The following is a 13314-nucleotide window of genomic DNA, read 5'->3' on the forward strand; positions in this document are numbered from 1 at the left end:
CACATATATATATGTGTGTGTGTGTGTGTGTGTATACTAACCCATGTTAACATATATATCTCTACAAATATTTCTCTATGTAAACATTTGTATCTGTATCAACCTCATATTGACATCCCCAACTCAAACTTATAACTGCATTATTACATTTGCAGCCTTGCAATTCAATAGCAATAAACTTAGATCCTTTCATTCACCACACATTTACTTAATTGTACAATTCTATATGCATATATAGCAGTGTCAGAACTGTTAGTCATACTATCTGGGGGGGTGATACCTTATCAGGTAGAGTAAGTGTTTATGCTCAGTTTAGTTTGTCTTTGGTCTTACAGATCTTGCTAATTTCTCATACTTAGATCACCACTATTTCTTCCTAGTTCTTTTGTTTAAGTAATACCATACATTTGTAATACTGTCAGATTGTTTTGTCACATTCTGCACTCCTTCCTGGGCTCCCACTAATAATATTTTGAAATGTATAAAGGGAGGATAATTGGACATCTAATTTTTGCAACTCTAGTATTTAAACAAAGAGACAGCTCTTCAAATCAAACAATGGAATACATCAAGGTTTAAAATCAGGAAATGTATATGTCAGGATTATACTCTTTTCCCAGAATTATTCAATCTGGATACTGAGCAAATAATCTGAGAAGCTAGACTATATGAAGAAAAATACAGGAGTCAAGTTTGGAGGAAGATTCTTAACAACTTGTGATATGCAGATGATGCAGTTTGCTTGCTGAAAATGATAAAGATTTGAAGCACTTACTGTTGAAAATCAAAGACCACAGATTATACCTCAACATAAAGAAAAGAAAAATCTGAAAAAATTGGACTAATGAACAACATCATAATAAATGAAGAAGAACTTAAATTGTTGAGGATTTTGTTGTACTTGGTTCCACAATCAACATCCATGGAAGCAGCAGGCAAGAAATCGAACAATATATTGCATTGGGCAAATCTGGTGCAATAGATGTCTGTAAAGTTTTCAGAAGAAAATATATCACTTTCAGGACTAAGGTGCACCTGATTCAAACCATGACATTTTCAGTTGCCTCATTGTTGTTGTTGTTATGTGCCATCGAATCGGACCCGACTCATAGCGACCCCTCCTTGGGTTTGCGAGGCAGTAACACTACAGAAGCAGATTGACCAACCTTCCTTCTGAGGAGTGGCTGGTGGGTATGAACCACCAGCCTTCTGGTTTGCAGCCAAGTGCCTTAGGCACTATGCTACCAGAGCTCCTCAGTTGTCTCATAGGCATGCAAAAACTGTACAAAGAATAAAGAAGATTCAACAGGAATTGATACATTTGAATTATGATGTTTGTGAAGAATATTGAATATAACATGGACTGTAGCAAAATATACACATCTTTCTTAGAAGAGGAACAACAAGAATGCTTCTTAGAAGCGAGGACAGTGAGATTGCATCTCATGTACTCTGAACCAATGTCTGAAGCAGGACATCGTGCTTGGTAAAGTAGAGGGTCAGAGAAAAAGAGGAAGACCCTCAATGAGATGGATTGGCACAGTGACTATAACAATAAACTCAAACATAGCAACAGTTGTGAGGATAGTGTAGGACCAGGTAATGTTTCACTTCTCTTGTGCATAGGATCTCTGCAAGTCAGAATCAACTTGACAGCAGCTAATAACAATGCCATTTAGAGAAATTTCTCTTAAAATAATTGAAAACATCTTTTACTGTTTACCATCATTGAAATTATTCAGTTACTTATATCCTGTGTTGAACACAGCTTTATTTATTCATTGTGCATATGATGGTTGTGGTATTTAAAGTTGTGTGTCAACTTGTCTGGACCTGGTTTAGAGTGGCTGAGCAGCTGGATATAGTTATTCCCCATGAAAAGACTGCTAATCAACTCCGTGGTCGAATATGCTGTAAGTTTCCTTAGAGATGTGGTCTACTTCCAGTATATTAGAAGACACATTAGAAAGATCTTGAGCTTTTTGGCACATCTGGATCCTACATTTGGCTGAGTCTTCATCATAGTGGCCTGCTATGCTGTCTGCCGATCTTGAGACTGTTTTCAGACTTGAGCTAATGGCCTGCTGTGTTTCTTGATAATATTTAGACTGTGCCATTTCACTTGTCCCCCTTGGATTTGTCAGCCTTAGCACCCAGTAGCTGCCTAAGTTTAGAGATCCAGTGGGCCAGAAGCTGGCGGTAGAGCTGAAGCTAAGGTCAAGGGGCTTTCACTCAGCTCCTAGAGCTGGCATTTTGAACTCAAACTTCTAGCCTCCTAAACTGTAACTGTAAGCTTTAACTATATTTGTGAAAGCCATACATTTGTAGTGTGTCTGCTACAGTGGCACAAAAAGGCCAGAACAATGGTCTATCAGATATTGTTTGAGAATTGCTTTCCCATATTCCTAAATCTCTACAATAAATAAGCAGACCTTATTCTTTTGACTGCTTTTAGTGTAATGAGATTCCCAATATTCTATTGAAATTATCTTTGTTTTGACAAAGACTTGAAATGCTTCAAATTGTGCACAATGTTGTACAAATCATCTTTCCAGTGGTGTTGGCTTATCAGTTCTCTTGGTATAAGATGAGACAGATTTCAGTTGTTTTTGTTGTACTTGTCATTTTTACATGATATTGTTCTGCATTTGAACCCAAGTTCCTCTACTAGTGATATTTTCAAGTTATATAATGCCTCTTAGCTTCATCTTCTTCAATTGTAAGTGAATATTATGTATATAAATTATCTGGTATATTATTGGCAAACACTATTCATTACCTTTCCTTTTCATTGGCACACACTATCTGAAAAGTCAGGTTGAAATTATTGGAATTAATTCAGTATGAATGTAAAGCTGATGAGCTACTTTGAGCAGAAGGCAGTTGATACAACATGTGTCCATCTGAGAGATTAATCTAACTTCTATTTTGTAATATGACTGAGTTCATTCATTTAACAAATACTTCTTGAACATCCATAAATTGTCAGGTACTGTTACAGGCACCAAGTTTACAGCAGTGACTTAAACACTCAAAAAGACAAAGTCCATTCTCCCATTTTTATTTTTAATATGGGCATACAACAGGTATGCAGACACTAAAAAATGAATGTGTAGGAATGCATTTTATTAAGAAAATTCAATGAGATAAATTAATAGAGATTGATGAAAATGAGAACTTACTTTATATAGGATGATCAGAAGGTTATTTAACAAGTTAACAAGCAAAGACTGCAATGAAAATGCAAATATAGGGCAGAAGAATATTTCACTCTAAGGTAATGTTGTTGTTGTTTCTGTTGTTGTTAGGTGCCATCCAGTAGTCTCCAACTCATAGCAACCCTATGCACAGAAGAAGGAAACACTGCCAGGTCCTGCGCCAGCTCCACGATCCTTGCTGTTCTCGAGGCCATTGCTGCAGCCAGTGTGTCAGTCCATTTCATTGAGGCCTTCTCCTCTTTTGTCGACCATCCACCTTACCAAGTATGACATCCTTCTCCAGGGAATGGTGCCTTCTGATAACATGACCAAAGAAGGTGGAAAAAGTCTGGCCATTCTCACTTCCAAGAAGTATTTCGGCTGCTCTTCCAGACAGATCTGTAAGTTCTTTTAGCAATCTGTGGCACTTTCAGCATTCTTCACCAGTGCCAGAACTCAAAAGCAACAACTCTTCTTTGGTCTTCCTTGTTCATTATCCAGCTCTCACATGCATATGAGGTGATTGATAATACCATGGCTTGGGTCAGGTGCACCTTAGTCCTCAAGGAGACATCTTTGCTCTTCAGTACTTGAAAGAGGTCCTTTGCACCCAATTTGCCTAGTGCTATACATTGCCTGATGTCCTGACTGCTGCTTCCGTTGGCATCAATTGTAGAAACAAGCAAAGCAAAGCCTTTGGCAACTTCAATCTTTTTTCCATTTATCGTGATGCTGCTTATAGGTCCAGTTGTGAGGATGTTTGTTTTCTTTATATTGAGATATAATACACACTGCAGAATGTATTCTTCAATCTTCATCAGTAGGTGCTTAAAGTCATCCTCACTTTCAGCAAGCAAAGTTGTGTCATCAGCATATTGCAGGTTGTTAACAATTCTTCCTCCAATCTTGAGCCACCTTCTTCTTAATAGAGTCCAGCTTCTCTTATTATTTGTTCAGTATACAGATTGAATACTTATGGTGAAAAGATATAAATCTGACACACTCCGACCTTGATTTTAAACCATGCAGTGTCCCCTTGTTCTGTTTGAAGGACAGCCTCCTGGTCTATGTACAGGATCCTCATGAGTACAATTAAGTCTTCTGGAATTCCCATTCTTAACGTTATCCATAATTTGTTATTATCCACACAATCAAATGCCTTTTCACAGTCAATAAAACACAAGTAAACATCTTCCTGGTATTGTTTGCTTTGAGTCAAGATCCATCTGACATTAGCAATGATATCCCTTGTTCCACGTCCTCTTCTGAATCCAGCTTGTATTTCTGGAAGTTCTCTGTCAATATACTGCTGCAACCATTTTTGAATGATCTTCAGTAAGATTTTACTTGCATGTGATATTAATGGTATTGTTGAAAAATTTCCACATCCTGTGGGATCACTTTTCTTTGGAATGGGTACAAATATGGATCTCTTCTAGTCAGTTGTCCAGGTAGCTGTCTTACAAATCTCTTGGCATAACTGAGTGAGTGCCTTCAGTGGGGCATCTGTTTGTTGAAACATCTCAGTGAGTATTCTGTCATTTCCTGGAGCCGTGTTCTTCACCAATTCCTTCATTGCAGCTTTGACTTCTTCTTTCAATACCATTGGTTCTTGATCATTTTCCACCTCCTGAAATGGATGAACATTGACCAGGTCTTTTTGGTACAGTTAATCCATGTATTTCTTCCATCTTCTTTCAATGCTTTCTGCATCATTCACTATTTACCCATAGAATCTTTCAATCTTGCAACACAAGTCTTAAATTTTTTCCTCAGTTCTTTCACCTTAAGCAATGACAAGTGTGTTCTTTCCTTTTGGTTTTCTAATTCCAGGTCTTTGGACATTTCGTTATAGCAATTGGTTTTGTCTGCTTGAGCTGTTTTTGAATTCTTCTGTTCAACTCTTTGATCTTCTAATTTCTTCCATTTGTTTTAGCTACTCTCCACTAAAGGGCAAGTTTGAGTCTCTACTGACATCCATTTTGATCTTTTCTTTCTTTCTCACCTTTTTAATGACTTCTTACTTTCTTCATAGATGGTGTTCTTGATGTCATCCCATAAGTCTGGTTTTTGGTCATTGGTGTTCAATGCATCAAATCTATTCTTTAGATGATCTCTAAATTCAGCAGGGATGCATTCAAAGTCATATTTTGGCTCTCGTGGACTTGTTTTGATTTTCTTCAACTTCAAGTTGAACTTGCATATGAACAGTTGACAGTCTGTTCCACAATCAGCTTCTGGCCTTCTTCTGGCTGAAGATATTGAGCTTTTCCATCACCTCTTGTCACAGAAGTAGTCATTCTGATTCCTGTGTACTTCCTCTGGCAAAGTCCATGTGTATAACCACCATTCATGTTGTTGAAAAAAGGTATTTGCAATGAATGTCATTGGTCTCACAAAATATATCATGCAATATCTAGCTTTATTTCTGTCACCAAGGACAAAATTTCCAACTGCCAGTGGTTCTTCTTTGTTTCCAACTTTTGCATTCCATTCACCAGTGATAATTAACACATCTTGATTGCCTGTTTCATTAATTTCAGACTGCAGAAGTTGATAAAAATTATCAGTATCCTCATCTTTGGCCTTGGTGCTTGGCATGTAAATTTGAATAATAGTAGTATTAATTGGTCTTCCTCATAGGTGTATGGATATTATCCTATCACTGACAGCATTATATTTCACAACAGATCTTGAAACATCCTTTGTGATGATGAATGCCATGCCATTCCTCTTCAAATTGTCATTCCTGGCATAGTAGATCATATAGCTGTTTCATTCAAAATGGCCCAACCTGGTCCATTACAGCTCCCTAATGCCTAGCATATCAATTTTTATGAGTTCCATTTCATGTTTGACACTTCCAAATTTCCTAGATTCATACTTTGTGCATTTCATGTTCTGATTATTAATGGATGTTTACAGCTGTTTCTCCTCAATTTGAGTCATGCCATGTCAGAAAATGCAGGTCCTGAAAGCTTTAATTTCGTCATATTGTTAAGGTTGGTTCTACTCTGAGTAGGCAGCTCTTTCCCAGTCATATTTTCAGTGTCTTCTGACCTAAGGGGCTCATCTTCCTGCATGAGCCAGACAATCTTTCTGGGCTATTCATAAAGTTGCCTAGTGATGTATCAGACTATGTTTCTCTGCTGTTTATAAGGTTTTCTCTGTCCAATTTTTTGAGAAGTGGATGGCCTCTTTCTTTTTCCTAGTTTGTATCAGTCTGTAAGCTGCATTGAAACCTGTGCACCATGTGCATCCTTCCTGGTGTTTGAAACACCAATGGCACAGCCTCAAGCTCCCAGCAACATGCAAGCAACCACAGTATGACAACCTGAGAGATAAGTTTTTCTCCCTTAGCTCTTCACAACCTATCCACCCTCCCCTTACCTGGATTCCATGGCTTTGTTGTACTGGATTTTTCCCGCTTCTTGCATCTTTGGGTGGGGCCTATCTCCCTCCTCTTACCTAGATCTCATGGCTCTGTCAACCCTGGTTTTTCCCCCTCTTCCTGCCTCTTGTGGTGGGACCTGTCTTCCTCCCCTTACCTGAATACTGAAGCTCTGTGGTACCTGGCTTTTCTCCTGCTTCCTGCCTCTTGGGGTGGGACCTGTCTCCCTCCCCTTACCTGTCTAAGATAATAGCATGAACAAAATTTCTCAGACAGAAGTGCAAATCAGACTGAGAAAAAATGAGTAAGCTACTCTGACTGGAAAAAAAAAAAAAGAGAGAGAGAGAGAGAGAGAGATGAAAGGAGGGTGGTAGAAAATAATTTCAGAGAGATATCCAATGGTACAATCAAGTAGACCTGGCAAGACAGGTAATGATTTTTGTATACCATTCTGAGTAACATGGAAATTCTTTGGGAAATTTTAAACAGAGTATGTTATGTTTTTTATAAATGGAAGTTGCTCAGTAGAAAATAGATTGAAAGAGGAAGGGTAGAAGCTGGAGTTCCAGTTAAGGTATTACAATAGTCCACAAAAGAAGCTATGATGGAATAGACCAAATATCAACAGCACAATTGGTCAGAGGTGGTTGTGTTGTAAATTTATTTTAAAGATGTTGCCAATAGCATTTACTAATAAAATGTGAGTGGAATTTGAGAGAAAGCAGGAATAAAGAATGACTGTAAAGGCTTTGGCTCAAGCAACTGGCAAAATGGGTGTGATGGTTATGTCTGTATGTCAACTTGGCTAAGCCTGTTTGAGTAGCTGGGCAGCTGGATGTAGTATTCCCCATGATGCAACTGGTAATTAAATTCATGGTGGAATCCACTGAGAGCAGTTGAGTAGCTGCCTTTGGGTATGTGGTCTGCTTCCTGTATATAAGGAGAAGCTTTGAGGATGGTCACTAGCCTTTGGTACACTTAGGCCCTGCATGTAGCCATGTCATTGCTCAGCAGCCTCCTATGCTCTGCTGACCTTGAGACTTAAAATGGACTTAAGTTAATGGCCTGTTGTGTGGTTTGGTAACATCAGGACTGTGCCTTTTTACTTGTCAACCTTGGGGCTTCTCAGCCTCAGCAGCCAGCAGCTGTCTGAGTGAAGAAATCCCTCTAGTTCCAGTGGGCCAGGAGCAGGAGGCAGAGCTGGACTCCAAGGTTGAGGAGCTTTAATCCAGCCCCTAGAGCCTGGCACTTTGAACTTGGACTTAAAACCTCCAAATTGTGAGAATAAACTCCTTTTTGTTACAGCCATCCCATTTGTGGTATATTTCTTGTCAGAGTGGCACTAGGTAGCCATAACAATGAGTATGTCATTTATGATGGTAGGAAGGATGGGGAAGAAGGATATTTGTAGGGAAAAAAGGAAGCAGTATAAATCAAGAGTTTGATTTTAGATCTGTTAAGCATAAATTTTCTATTAGAGTTTCAAGTAGAAATGCTAAGTTGGTAACTACATATATTAGTCAAGATTTCATGGGAGATGTTGGGGTATGGAATTTAAATTTATTATTTAATAACATATAGATAGTAATTGAAACAATTAAATACTTCCAGGGATGACTGACTCATCACTTCTCTTGATATAAGATGAGATAGATTTCAGTTGTTTTTGTTGTACTTGTCATTATTACATGATATTGTTCTGCATTTGGACCCAACTTCCTCTACTAATGATATTTTCAATTTATATAATCCCTCATACCTTCACATTCTTCAACTGTAAGTGAATATTATGTGTATAAACTATCTGGTACATTATTGGCAAACATTATTAATTCCCTACCTTATAACTATTCATTCACTTTTATCTGTCTATTAAGATAGATAAGAGAGATATTAGAGGATAGAACCCATTTTTGCACATAAATATATACATGTTTGGAAGAAGACAAAACTCCAGAAAAGAACACTGAGAAGACAGAACCCAGACAGAAGTACTTGGAAGCTTATGGAAGATGGTGTTTATTGAAGGAGGGAGTCATCGCTGTCCAGTGTTACAGAGAATTAAATCTGATGAAGATTGACAACCGAGCGTATATAATTTGAATGGGGTAAACAGAGAATGAGAGGAGAAAAAGTGAAGCTTTCAAGATATATGACTGTTTACGGAGTTTACCCACTACCTGTCTGTCAGTTTGTCATATTGTGGTGGCTTGCATGTTACTATGAAGCTGGAGGCTATGCCACTGGTACTTCAAATACCAGCAGGGTCACCTGATGTTCAGGTTTCAGTGGAGCGTCCAGATGAAGACAAACTGGGAAGAAAGTGGGGCCATCCACTTCTGCAAAAACTGGCTGCAGACAACCTTATGAATAGTAGTAAAATATTGTCCTAAATTTTACTGGAAAACTTTATGAATACCCCAAGACATTGTCTGAAATAGTGCCAAAAGATGGACCTCTCAAGTTTGAATGCACTCAAAATATGACTGAGGAAAAGCTGCCTCCACAAAGTAGAGTCAATCTTGAAAACATGGATGGAGGAAAGCTTTGGGGACCTCCATTTGCTGATGGGGCACAACTAAAACTGGAAAGAAATAGCTGCAAACACCTATTAATAATCAGAAAGTGTAATGTACAGAGTATGAATGTAGGAAAATTGGAAGTAGTCAAAAATGAAATGGAACACATAAAGATAGATATCCTAGGCATCAGTGAGCTGAAATGGACTGAGTTTGGCCATTTTGAATCAGACAACATATGGATTATATGATCTACCATGCCAAGAGTGAAAAATTGAAGAGGAATGGAGTTGCATTCATTCTGAGGACAGAACTGTTCAAGATCTATCCTGAAATACAATGCTGACAGTGAGAGAATAATATCCATTCACATTCAAGGAAGACCAGTTAATATAACTATTATTCAAATTTACAAACCAACCACAAGCCAAAGATGAGGACATTGAGGATTTTTACCAACTTCTTAAGTCTTATATAGAACAAACATAAAACCAAGATGCTTTGACAATTATTGATGATTGGAACATGAATGTTTGAAACAAAGAAGAATCATCAGTAGTTCAAAACTATGACCTTGATGATAGAAATGATGCCAAAAATGACATGATGGATTTTTGCAAGAACAATGATTGCAAATACTTTTTTTTCAACACCATAAATTGTAGCTAGCCAGATGAAATACACAGGAATCAGATGAACTATATTTGTGGAAAGAGTTGATGGAGAAGCTCAATATGATCAGTCAAAAAAAAAAAAAAAAAGGTCAAGAGCTGACTGTGGAACAGACCATAAATTGTTCACATGCATATTCAAGTTGAAGCGGACAAAAATTAAAAAAAAAAATAAGTCCTGGAGAGCAAAAATACAACATTGATTATATCTCCCCTGAGCTTAGAGATCATTAAAGAACAGATTTGATGCATTGAACACCAATGACCAAGACCACATGAGTGTGGGATTATATCAAGAATATTATACATGAAGAAAACAAAAGGTCATTAAAAAGACATGAAAGTGGAGTTCTGGTAAGAGGGCAAAATAGGCAGACAGACTGCACAGAACCTCTTCAACAAAGAAAAGGGGGACCAATTAACACAGATACAGAAGATAATCCTGGAGTCCTGAGCTTTGAAGGGAAGCATGTAGAAGTGGACTAAACTCCAACTAGTAGAAAAAGCTGCATGAAAACACAGAAAAAGGAGATAAATGGAGCCGGGTCTCTCAGCGATCCTGATGGCATGAGAGCTTGGATATTGCTAAGTGGTGTTAGGACCTAAGAATTAACCTAACAATCACCCCTGCTAGCCAGGGGCTGCATGGATGACTACACTGGTGGCCAGTGAATAAAAGAGGAACAGCAAAGGGGAAGTCATGCTAAGCTGTAGACTTTTGCCTGTCTGGAGGGCACAGCCATTTTGAATACTTACAAGTGGTTTGACCATTTTGGATATTCAAAGTCACAGCATTCTCCTAAATTCCAGGGACTTAAGAATAGGCTCCACTTGCCAGGAACCAAAAGGGCATTCTGGACACAAATGACTGGAAAGCTTCACTCACTGAGTGACAGCCACTACTTCCTTCTCTATCAATTGGTCAACAATAAATGACTACCGAAAAGAGCCTGACACACCCTTAGCTGCTCTTAACAAACAGTTAACCGAGATCTAAATACAACAATCTCACCATGTCTCAGAGACAACAAATCATCACAGTCCACACAAAGAAGCAAGATTAAGTGGTAGAAACAAGGGAGAAGGATACAAACCCAGAATGCATACCTGAGGAAGAAACAGCATTGGAACTCCATGGTAAATAATTCAAAAGAATTATTTTTAGGTATCTTCAAAGGACTGAGAGACAGATCAAAGAAAACACTGACAAAATTAACACAAACAAAACCCCAGAACAATTTCACAAGAAAATATAAGAACAAAATGACAAAATAAATGAAAATTAGAAATGATACAAAATCTACAGATAGAAATCCAGAAGATTAATACTAAATTTTCAGAAATAAATAGCACATTGAAAGGGCAAAGGAGTAGAATTGAATCAATGGAAGACAGAATAAGTGAGATGGAAGATTAATATCTGAATACTTCTTTGGAAAAAGATCAATCAGAAAAAAAATATCCAAACAAAATGAAGAAAGCTTAAAGTTCATGTGGGATACCATCAAAAAGAATAACCTAGGTGTAATCAGAATTCCAGAACAGGAAGAGAAAAAGAAAACCACTGGGAAAATTGTTCAAGAATTGTTGCAAGGGATCTTTCCTGATATGATGAAAGAAAAGAATATATCCATTCAGGAAGTCCAATGAACCACAAACAGGATAGACTCCAAAAGAAAATCACCAAGACTTATCACCATCAAATTAATCAAAATCAAAGACAAAGAAAGAATCCTGAAAGCAGTATGGGAAAAAATGAAAAGTTTTTTACAAAAGACAACCAATAAGAATAAGCTGTGATTTCTTAGCAGACACCATGCAAGAGAGAAGGCAATGAGATGGTATATATAAAACCCTGAAAGAGAAAAATTTCCAACCAAGAATTTTATACCCAGCAAAATTTCCCTCAAATATGATGGTGAAATTAGGAGATTTCCAGATAAGCAGAAATGAAGGGAATTTGTTAAAACCAGACCAAACTTAGAAAAGATACTAAAGGGAGTCCTTTGAAAAGAGAAGATAATAGCAAACAACAGTGGAGCATTAATACACAAGATGTTGTAACCCAGAAACCAACATAACTATGGAAGTATTTAAAGTAAAATAAACTTACAAGATTGTAAACAGGGAACCAGAGACATCAGTTGGCAAATGAGGACAACTACAAACCCAAAAGAGGGGAAGAATAGTGTTGTTACAGAACTTCTAAATGGTGAGGAAATCAAGAGAGTTGCAAGATGGAATGGACTGTTCTAAATTAGGTGAGAAACTTATAAATCACAGGGTAACCTAAAAGAAAAATGATAAACCTTTACATCACAATAAGAAAAGAGAGGACAGGCACAGATATTTAGCAAATACTAAAACAATAACAACAAAGGAAATGATAACATGATTCACAAACATATAGCTCAGCACAGAAAAATATAGAGAACAAAGAAACAAGGAACACCATGAAAAAAATACATAATAAAATGATAGCAACCATTTCATACTTGTCGATAATTACACCGAATATCAATAGATTGAATTCACCACTCAAGAGATGTAGAGTTGCAGACTGGATAAGAAAACAAAACACATCAATGTGCTGTGCACAAGAAACACACCTTAGAGATAACGACAAAAATATACTAAAAACCAAAAGTTGGAAAAAGATGTATTAAGCAAATGGCAACAATAAAAGAGCAGGAATGGCAATATTAATTTCTGATAAAATTGACTTTAAGACAAAAATCATCATACGAGACAAGGAAGAACATTATATAACAATTAAAGGAAAAATTGAACAAGAAGATATAACAATAATAAGTATCTATGGACCTAATTAAAGAACCCAAAAATACACAAATCAGACTTTAAAAGAGTTGGAAAGGCAAATAGATGACTCCACAGTCATAGTGGGAGACTTTAATACACCACATTCAGTGAAAAATAGAACTGGAAAGAAACTCAACAAACACACAGAAGAGCTAAACTTACATTCCACCAACTTGACCTTATAGACATCTACAAAGCACTTAATCAAACAACAGCACAATAAATATTATTTTTGAGGGCACATGGAACATTCTCCATGATAGAGGATATGTTAGGCCATAAACCCAGCCTTAATAAATTTAAAAACATTGAAATATTGTAAAACACCTTCTCAGATCACAATGCTATCAAATTAGAAATCAACAATAGGAAGATCAATGGAAAAGGAATAAACACATGGGAACTGAACAAATCTGCCTCAGAAATGACTGGGTAATAGAAAAAATAAAAAATTAAATTAAAAAATTCCTTGCATCAAATGAGAATGCAAACACAGCATACCAAAATTTTGGGGACACAGCAAAACCAGTGATCAGAGGCCAGTTTATAGCAATAAATACACATATCAATAAAGAATAAAGAGCCACAATTAACGCCTTAACCCAATATCTCCAACAGTTACAAAAAGAACAGCAAAAAAGCCTACAGTCACAAGAAGAAAGGAAATAATAAAGATTTGAACAAAAATCAATGAAATAGAAAATTGAAAGAAAATT

The sequence above is a fragment of the Orycteropus afer genome, unplaced genomic scaffold (assembly GCF_000298275.1).
Source record: "Orycteropus afer afer isolate SDZICR_OR568_19922 unplaced genomic scaffold, OryAfe1.0 scaffold00200, whole genome shotgun sequence".
NCBI lineage: Eukaryota > Metazoa > Chordata > Mammalia > Tubulidentata > Orycteropodidae > Orycteropus > Orycteropus afer.